General features: G+C 40.0%; 1 pseudogene; it reads right to left on the reverse strand.

Moving 5' to 3' along the window:
• Positions 1-1,810: 1,810 nt before the first annotated feature.
• Positions 1,811-4,801, reverse strand: LOC111540661 (annotated as a pseudogene).
• Positions 4,802-9,538: the final 4,737 nt, after the last annotated feature.

The raw sequence follows: 9,538 nt of genomic DNA on the forward strand, positions 1-9,538 counted from the left end.
CACATGTCAAAACATCCTTGTGTAGCCCATATTTATATGCAATTATAATTTATCAAAAAAATAAAAATAATTGTTTTTAAGAAGAAGATCCTTGCAAGCTAATCATGACATCAGCAAATGGGGATAAATAAATAGTCCTATCAGGAAAAGAATGAAAAATAAAAAAAGTTATAGCAATCGATGAATGAAGAGTAGAAAACAACCAAAAATTTTATGTTAGTAGAGACTTTGGATGTCAGTTTATGGAAGGTTAAAGAGATTATTCTGTGTTGGAGAACCACAAAGAGTTCACAGGAAAGAGCAACATGATCAGATAGATAGATAGATTTTAGATAGATATATATATTTTTTTCTGTCATCTGGGCTGGAGTGCAATGACACGATCTCAGCTTACGGCAACCTCCACCTCCCAGGTTCAAGTGATTCTCCTGCCTCAGCCTCCCAAGTAGCTGGGATTACAGGTGCCTGCCACCATGCCCAGCTAATTTTTTGTATTTTTGGTAGAGATGGGGTTTCACTACGTTGGCTAGGCTGGTCTTAAACTCTTGACCTTTGATCCGCCTGTCTCAGCCTCCCAAAGTGCTGGGATTACAGGCATGAGCCACCACGCCAGCCAGGTCAGATATATTTAAGGAAGTTAACTGTGGTACAATAAGCAGGCTAATTAGATAAGACAACCAAGAATATTAGGCGGTATTCAGATGTGGGGTCCAGACTGGGGTCTTATTAGCAGAAATAAAAAGGAGACAATGAGACAAGAGATATTTTGAAAACAGAATGAACAGAAACATGGCATCAAATAGGATTCCAGTCGTTTCAGCCAGGTTAGCTGGGAGAACCTGTGATGCCACTGATATAGAGAATGACAATAATGGAAGTCTCCTGGGAATATCCATGTGAAAATGACAATAGGCCAAAAAAGAGACTAACCAATAGGAGAAAAGCAAGAAAAAGATGGTGATTCAATAGTTATTTCATTTAGATGAAACTGTGAGCAAAGATGAAACCACAAAGAAGAGTATAAAGTGAAAGAACAGGGGGAAGAAAAGCAAGTGCAAGAAATGTCCAAATTTGAGAAGGAGATATTTGTTTCAAAATAGTAGTGTAGAGTTGCCATTTCCGACTTTTCCTAGAACTCATCCAAAAGCAATGAGGAAAAAGAGGAATAAAAGAGTAAAGCTATTTTTGGCAAGACGAGAAGTCAGTTAAAACTTTACCATAATATAGGTGAAAGCAGTGAATTCTTACAAGGAAGCAGAGAAAAAAACATGCCGCTGCTGTTTACCTTGGAAGGAGCCAGAACAAAAGGACATTTCGTGAAACAGGGTGACACCCTAAAGGGCAAAAATCTATGTCCCTGGTCCACAATAGTAGGAAGAAGCAGCATGCACTAAATATAAGAAGTCAGTTTGTTTTCTTTCTTTTTTATTTTTTTGCACGCCACTGACTTTATTGATCTAAAAAACTTTACAAGGACAGTGACTGTTCTGGCCAAAAAGGAGCCAAATGGTATCAAACGGACTGAAAGTGAGGGTCGGGGGTGAGGGACGGGGCCAGGAATCCATTCAGGAAAGCTGGTAACTGTCACCAGGAAACTGGCAGGGGAAAAAGGGCCGGGGAGGCATGCAAGAGGGAGAATCCAAAAAAGTTGAAATGGTTAGGGGAGAAAACTCCCAAAAGACCCTGGAGTACGTTGGAGGTGAGTACGACAATAGCAATCATCTTTTCCTTCGTAGAGGGCAGGGGAGGAGTCCCTACTCGGCTGCAAACTCTGGATGAGGGCTGGGGATTGAGAGCTTCCCAGAGAGTATCACAAGAAGGCGTCGCACCACTCTCAAAGGCATCCGAAGCAGTCCCGGGACTGCTTGGCGTTGGCGCCACACGTGGCCTTCAGCCATTCCTGGAAGAGGTCTTCATCTTTCTTTAACACCAGAAACTGGCCAAGGACAACATAGGCCTTGTCAAAGCCCCTCTCCTCCAGCTTCTTGCCCAGGACTTCACAATCCCAGCCAGGCTCCCCACTGGCTTCTCCCCCATGGGCTCTGCCACGAAGTCTGGGTGCTTTTGGGAGGTTGTCACCTTGATCAGGCTTAATCGGCAGCTTCAGTTCCCCTAACGGTTCCTCAGTTTGTTTTCAAATGGTGCAGGCTAGGCCACATGAGGAACCACACATAGGGGCCATTTTGGTTGAAGCAGGCCTTCTCTGTGGCAGTAGAGGAGAGACTTTGCCTTGCTAAAGAAACAAACAAAACTTAGCTTGCCTATCCAGCTATTCTGACACAAGACCTTGGTCCTCCCTCATGGCCCGAAATTCCTGTAGATATCTGGAGGAATGTACTTGTTTCAGTGATAAATAATAAGGAGGAAGTCTGTTCAGAATCCACATAAAGATACTAGAAGGAGAAGGAAAATAAGAATGGGGTGAGAGGAGAAAAAGAAACAGGAAAATCAACTGACAAATTAGGGACACTCAGCAGAATAATTTTGCAAAGGAGTAAATAAAAATTCTCACCAAATGTTTGATATAAATGAGAAAATCTCAATGTAGAAATTGTCTCTGTGGGGAAAAAAAAAAAAAAGAAGCAGCAGCAGCAAAGATCCACCAACTCAGCAAAGATTTAGTGAGAAAATAGAATGAGATGAAATAAAAGCTGGGAGAAATCAGAAATGAGGGGAATACATAGAATCATTACTGAACCAATATGAGGTGGAAGAGACACAGGGGGATACAGGTACTTGTGAAAGTATAGCAAGTGGCATCAAAGATAAAAATAAAGTGAGCCCACAAAATTAAATGAAAATGAAGAGTTACAAATGATCAAAGAAAAAGTAATAGAAATTGACAAAAGGCAAAGACAGATAACACACATCACCAAAATTCCCATGTTAAATAAAGCTTCAACAATAGGACAGAAGGTGCATTTGAAGTGACAGATGACCCCTGAACAACACGTTTGAACTGTGAAGTCCACTTATATGCAGCCTTTCTTCCACCTCTGCCACCCCTAAAACAGAAGATCAACTGCTCTTCTCTCCTTTTCCTCAGTCTACTCAATGTGAAGACGACGAAGATAAAGACCTTAAAATGATCCACTTTCCCTTAATAAGAGATAAATACATTTTTCTCTTATGATTTTCTTAACAACATTGTCTTTTCTCTAGCTTACTTTATTGTAAGAATACACTATAAACACATGGAACATACAAAATCAGTATTAGTAGATAGTTTACGTTATTAGTAAGTCTTCCAGCCAACAGTAGGCTGTTAAGTAGTTAAGTTTTTGGGGAGCCAAAAGTTACACGCAGATTTTTGACTGCACAAGGGGTTAGCACTCCTAACCCCAATGTTGTTCAGGGGTCAACTGTGTACTAAAAAAATTTCCTGAAATAAAAGTGGATATGAATCTTTTCAGGGAAGCAATCAACCCTAACTCTGAAGTCTTACCATTTCCCCAGTCTCTGCTTAGGAACAGGGCATTGTTCTCTTCTGTTTTTGGCATCTTCAAGGTTATCTGGTATTTTTGCTTCCCTCCTTATACCAGTAGCCTGGTATATATTCTGGACACACTTAAGTGAAAAAAGAAGGAGTTTTCTTTTACTACATAGTACTTTTAAAGTACAGAAACCAAAGCTACATCCACATATACATGCATAACCAAAGACATATATGAACCATAATAGGGTAAGTGTCTGTGAACAGGAAGAGAAAGTTAGTAGGGAGTAAGAATGAAAGGGAAAAAAATAAAATCAGAGGGAAAAATAGAATTAGGTCTCATAGACCAGTGATAACAGAATGTAATAAACAAGACTGTTGTCTCAAATCTCATCACCTTAATGTAGGAAACAAAGCAAAACCTGCTGCCCAAACAGTGAGAAGGACAACCAGGTAATCGGGAGAATACATTAGTATTTTTCAAATATTATTAGTATTTCAAAATATTATTCTACTACAATATTTTTACTTGTTTCCATTTCATTTTTGGTCATTTAGAGAACAAAGTAAAATTCTCTATTTTTCCCATTTCCTGGACTTTCTAATGATTTCAGATCAATTTTATGGATAACTTGTCATTTCTCTTATGTCTAGGGATATGACTGCTGAATTTATAATGGCTGTGTTTCAAGATTTTATTTTTTGTCAGTTGTTTGGAAGCTCAAACACATTTTCCTAGTGTAACAATATTATAAATGTTAGTGAAAGGAAGTGGCAATGTATCAAGTATAAAAATAAAGAATGTCTGACAGTTGAATGCATGAAGATTGAAGACAGCTTATATTATATATTTTATTTCCCATATGTCATATTTAATAATTTACATATCTGTTTTCTTCCATGAAATCTTAAGGTTCTTTACAGTTAGAGCTGTGGGTTTTCAAAAAAATGTATATAACCTATCACAATACTTAGTGAATGTGTTCTGCTCAGAATAGGCCTTCAATAAATGTTTGTTCGATGAAGAGATGGATGAATATATTGTTGTCAACAACATTTAAAGTGAAAAACAGTTAAATCCTTTTGTATTATATCCTTCCATCCTTCTAAAAAGGAGAAAGAAACTAAATATTTGAAACAAGATTAATTTCAGTGTTTTTCCCTCCTACATTTCAAGCCTACTAGGTAACACAGAATGATATGACTTCATAGATAAGAAGGTCCTGGTCAACGTGCAAGTGATCAAACATTTGTAAGTAAAAGAGAGTGAAAAAAAGGAGCATGTGCATTAATCTAACCCTGTAAAACAAACAAACAAAAATAGTACCCGTTGACTATAAGTCTCAGGTTATTGCTCTGGCAAACCATAACGATGTGCAATGAGCTCAAACCAGCCCCCTGGGCTCAAATCAAGGCATCCACAGCCCTGAGTTCCTTCTGGAGGCTCCAGGGGGGAATTATTTCCTTCCCTTTTCTGGGTTTTAGAGGCTGCCTGCATCCTTTGGCTCATGGCCCCTTTCTCTGTCTTCAAAGCCAGCATCTTCTTCCCTCCATGACCCCTGCTTCCATTTTTACAAGGTCTCTGATTCTGACCCTACTACCTCCCTCTTTAAGGGCCTTTGTGATTACACTGAGTACATTGTCCCCACCTGGATAATGCAGGGTCCTCTTGTCATCTCAAGATCCCTAACTTAAATGCCTCTGCAAAGCCCCTTTTACCATGTAAGGTAACACAGTCGCAGGTTCTAGGGATTCAAGTTTGGAGATTTTTGGGGAGCCAATATTCAGCCTACTGCACTGTCCTTCAGCCTTCATGAAAACAAAGATAATTGGGTAATTAAAGAGCCATCACCATCTTTGGCAATCATTCGCCAGCATTATTAAGTTTGGAATCAAACTAGTAATAATTGTAACCTAAGTATCAGTTGTGTGTAAGTCATCAGAGTCCTTGAGCCTGGTGTGGTTACAACTGAAGTACAATTTTACTACAAGATTTAAAGAAAATTTCCTCCAACTCTTGCATTACATATAATTGGATGGCCATTATCTCTCTGTGTTTCTCAGAGCGCTTGGGAGGCTTGCACTTCTGCTCATCAGTAGTTCTGACTTCTTGCTTTTGCAGTATTCACAACCTCACTCACATCTGGTATCCTGTGCTTTCTATGCCCCTTTAACATGCTCTCCCACATGCTGGACATAGCCCTGAGGACTACACTTCCTTAACCCTGACCTTGATCCAGACAGAGGTTATTTGGATAGCTGACTCTAGTTGAAACAAGAAGGCACAGAAGGTGTTTACAGCAAAGCACAGCAGGAACACAGCGAACATTTTAAAATGCCCTAATTCTATCTCATCCAGGCCATGTCCTCCACCTCTTTTATGCAGAGCCTCTCTCGGTATTATGCTTTAAGAAACTAAAGCACTTCAGTTATCTTCTTATGAAATATGTTATTTTGCATCTGCTTATAAACTAAACTTTGTTGACATACAAATATTTTAATAACTCCATTTGTTGGACTCTTATTATATGGTATTCACCATGCTAAATCCTTTTTATGCATTGTCACTTAGTCTTCAAAACAACTTTATGATGTGGTCATTATTATTATCATATCTATGAGACAGATGAGAAAATTTAGACTCATAGAGGATAAGTAATTTTCCCAAGGTCAGTCCACTCCTATGCGGTCAAGAAAAGATCTGAACACATAGGCCATTGAGCACAATGCATGCACACATCACATCGTGGCAGTTGGAGAAATGGACAATGTGTTAACTAGGACAATCTGGTATTTCTGGCTTCTTCCCAGGGTCACAGATTCCTACTTGTTGAAAGGAGCAATGCTATCCAGTCCCATTCCCACGGTGAGAAGCAGCAGCACAAGGGAGCAGGGACATGGGGCAACTTTGTGACATTCCCTACAGATAACTCATCTTTGTCTAGAGCCTCCTTTTCCCCACTATGGGCTCCTTCAGCAATGGGGCTGGCCCCTGTTGATATGTTTCTGTGTGACTTGGGGATAGTAGCTTTCTGCTCAAGACATCTGGGGTCAAAGATCTGGTAAGATGACCCACCCTCTTCATCCTTCGATGAGGGGTTACACTTTGTCTTTACGTCATTGGTGGTTCCAACTGGAACAATTCCTTCCTACCCTACTCCAGCCTTAATGCTTCTATAGCGAGTGTGTGGTGAACAATGGAATTCTCCATCAGCTCCCTTTTAGGAAGTAACCTGGGAGGATATTTGATATTATCAGTACCAATCTATTCTTGGCCTCACTCCTAAAATCTCATCTACTATCTTGCCCAAGGGCCCCATCTATCTAAAAGAAGAGAACATGCTATAAGGATATCTCTCAGTAGATCATATCTATTCTGAGTCTGGATAGATGCTACCTGCCTCTATTTTTTCTCTCCCCATCAAATTCAACTTTACTAAATCATTCAAGCGATTTTCATAGCATAAGGGCTTAGAATATTGCTTCTAGAGCTTAAGACTATGTTCAAATGAAACCCTATCTCTACTAAAAATACAAAAATTAACCAAGTATGATGGCAAGTGCCTGTAATGCCAGGAGAATTGCTTGAACCCAGGAGGTGGAGGTTGCAGTGAGCAGAGACCACATCATTGCACTTCAGCCTTCAGCCTGGGCAACAAGAGAGAAATTCCGTCTCAAAAAAAGTCTTATCTTGACCACTTGCCAGCTGTGGGGATTTGAATAGGAGTTAAACATCTCGAAATGAGGCTCCATTTTTTATCTGTAATTGGGGATGATATTAAGTGGTTAAGAGTTGTTGCAGGGATAAAATGAGATAATGCATGTAAACACTGAATAGTCTGAATGCCATATAAGTTCTCTATAAAGGTAAACTGAATATGTTTAGGTATCTCTAGAAAATGACCATTCTCCATCAACATTATCAAAGTAGTCAGCATTTTTCATTCATCATATTGCAGGGTATTGTTCTGGAAGCATTCCTTTTCCAGGACTGCTAGGCAGAACCTTTTCTGGTTTTGGTGGTCTTCAATCAGTTTGAGGGCTTGGTTCCATAGCTTCATGCCCTAGAAGTTCCTCTTTTCTGTTACTAGCCAAAGCCAGTCCTTCCACCTAGGATTAGATTACTTTCCCTATGGTCTAATTAAGGAAATTGCTTAGGCAGTTCTTCCCTCTCTTCTCTGTTATCATTAATTTTCCTGTCTTTACTGGATTACTTTTATCAACACACAAAGATAGTATTTTTTCCCACCTCTTAGAAAAAAACAACTCTTTTGACATCCATTTAATCCTTCAACTACTATCCCTTCCCTCTTTTAACCAAAACTCTTTAGTTGTCTATACTCATAATCTGCACATTCTCTCTTCTCATTCCCTCCTCTTATTCCCTCCTCTTATTCCCTCCTTAATTCATTCTAATCAGGTTTTTGGCCACCACAAAACCAGTGGACTTACTTTTCTTAAGATCAGTAATGAGTCCACATTCCTAAATACAACAACACATGACAATATATTGTTCCTTTTTAGGTTAACATCATGTAAGAGGGAGAATATACTGTCATGTGTTGTTGTGTTTAGGAATGTGGACTCACTGTTGATCTTAAGAAAAGTAAGTCTACTGGTTTTGTGGTGGCAAAAAAACACGATTAGAGTGGATTAAGGAGGGAATGAGAGGAGGGAATGCGAGGAGAGAATGCAGAGATCATGATTATAGACAACTAAAGAGTTTTTTGGTGTAAAGAAAAAAGAGAAAAAGAGATAGTAGTTGAAGGATTAAACGGATGCCAAAATAAAAAGCTTATTTGGGATTAGGAGAGAATTACAAGTCAGGATATGCAATTTATGGTGGATCAGAGGCACATCCAAGGTTGTGGTAAGGGTAAGGTTCTAAAGACAGAAGAGAGAAAGAAGGCCAGGCACAGTGACTCAGACCTGTAATCCCAGCACTTTGGGAGGTCAAGGCGGGCAGATCATGAAGTCAGGAGTTCGAGACCAGCCTGGCCAACATGGTGAAACCCCGTCTCTACTAAAAGTACAAAAATTAGCCAGGTGCGGTGCTGGCACCTGTAGTCCCAGCTACTTGAGAGGCTGAGGCAGGAGAATTGCTTGAACCCGTGAAGCGGAAGTTGCAGTGAGCCGAGATCGTGCCACTGCACTCCAGCCTGGGTGACAGAGCAAGACTCTGTCTCGGAAAAAAAGAGAGAGAGAGAGAGAGAAAGAAAGAAAGAAGTACATACAGGTTGTTTTGAAACCGAAAACACTGGTTACAGAGTCTTATGGCAGAAATTGACATCCGTTTATTAGTGGAGACAGTCAGGCAAGTGTTCTTGTGCAAGCAGCTAGCTGTCCTTGCGTGGCTAGCCTTGTGTCCTTGTGTGGCTGCTAGCTCTCATTGTATGACTCACGTAGCAAGCTGCACTTTGAAAACATTTCCTGTGGTATTTTTTTTGGTGGAAGCATAGTGCATGAGCTCCCCTCCCTCATGGCCTCCTGGCTCTATTGTCTTAGGGTTAAACATAAGCAACTTCACTTTGGTATTGATGACTTTCACAGTGACAATCACAGCACTTGATTTAATTGATCATTTTCCCCTCCTTCCAACACTTTTATTCCCTTAGGTTTCAGGGTACCCTATGGGCTTATGTTTTGCATTCTGTCTCAGTCTCTTTTGCCGCGTCTTCTCATTTCCTTAACCTCTAAGTGTTGGAAAGCCCCAGGGCGCAGTCTTCGGACTCGTTTTCTCTTCTGTTAACTTTTCAATCTTAGCTGATCTCATCTATTTTCTTCTCTTTTCTGTCTACCATCACCTCTCACTCTCATCTAGTCCTATGGCTGCGAATAGTACCTATATGCTGATGACTTCCAAGCTATATTTATATCCTAGACCCCTCTTATGAACTCTAGGCTAACATATTCAATAGCCCACTGTTTATTTCCCTTTGGATAGCTAATAGATGTTCCACACATGGCATTTATAAAACAGAATTCATAATTTTGTCTCCAAACGTTAGTCCTTCTTATCTTTTCCGTCTCGGTTAATAGCAACTCCTCCTCCTAATGGTCAGGCCAAAGATTCTGGAATCACACCAAATTTCCTCTTTCTCTCAC

This window comes from Piliocolobus tephrosceles, chromosome 10, assembly GCF_002776525.5.
Source record: "Piliocolobus tephrosceles isolate RC106 chromosome 10, ASM277652v3, whole genome shotgun sequence".
Classification (NCBI taxonomy): domain Eukaryota; kingdom Metazoa; phylum Chordata; class Mammalia; order Primates; family Cercopithecidae; genus Piliocolobus; species Piliocolobus tephrosceles.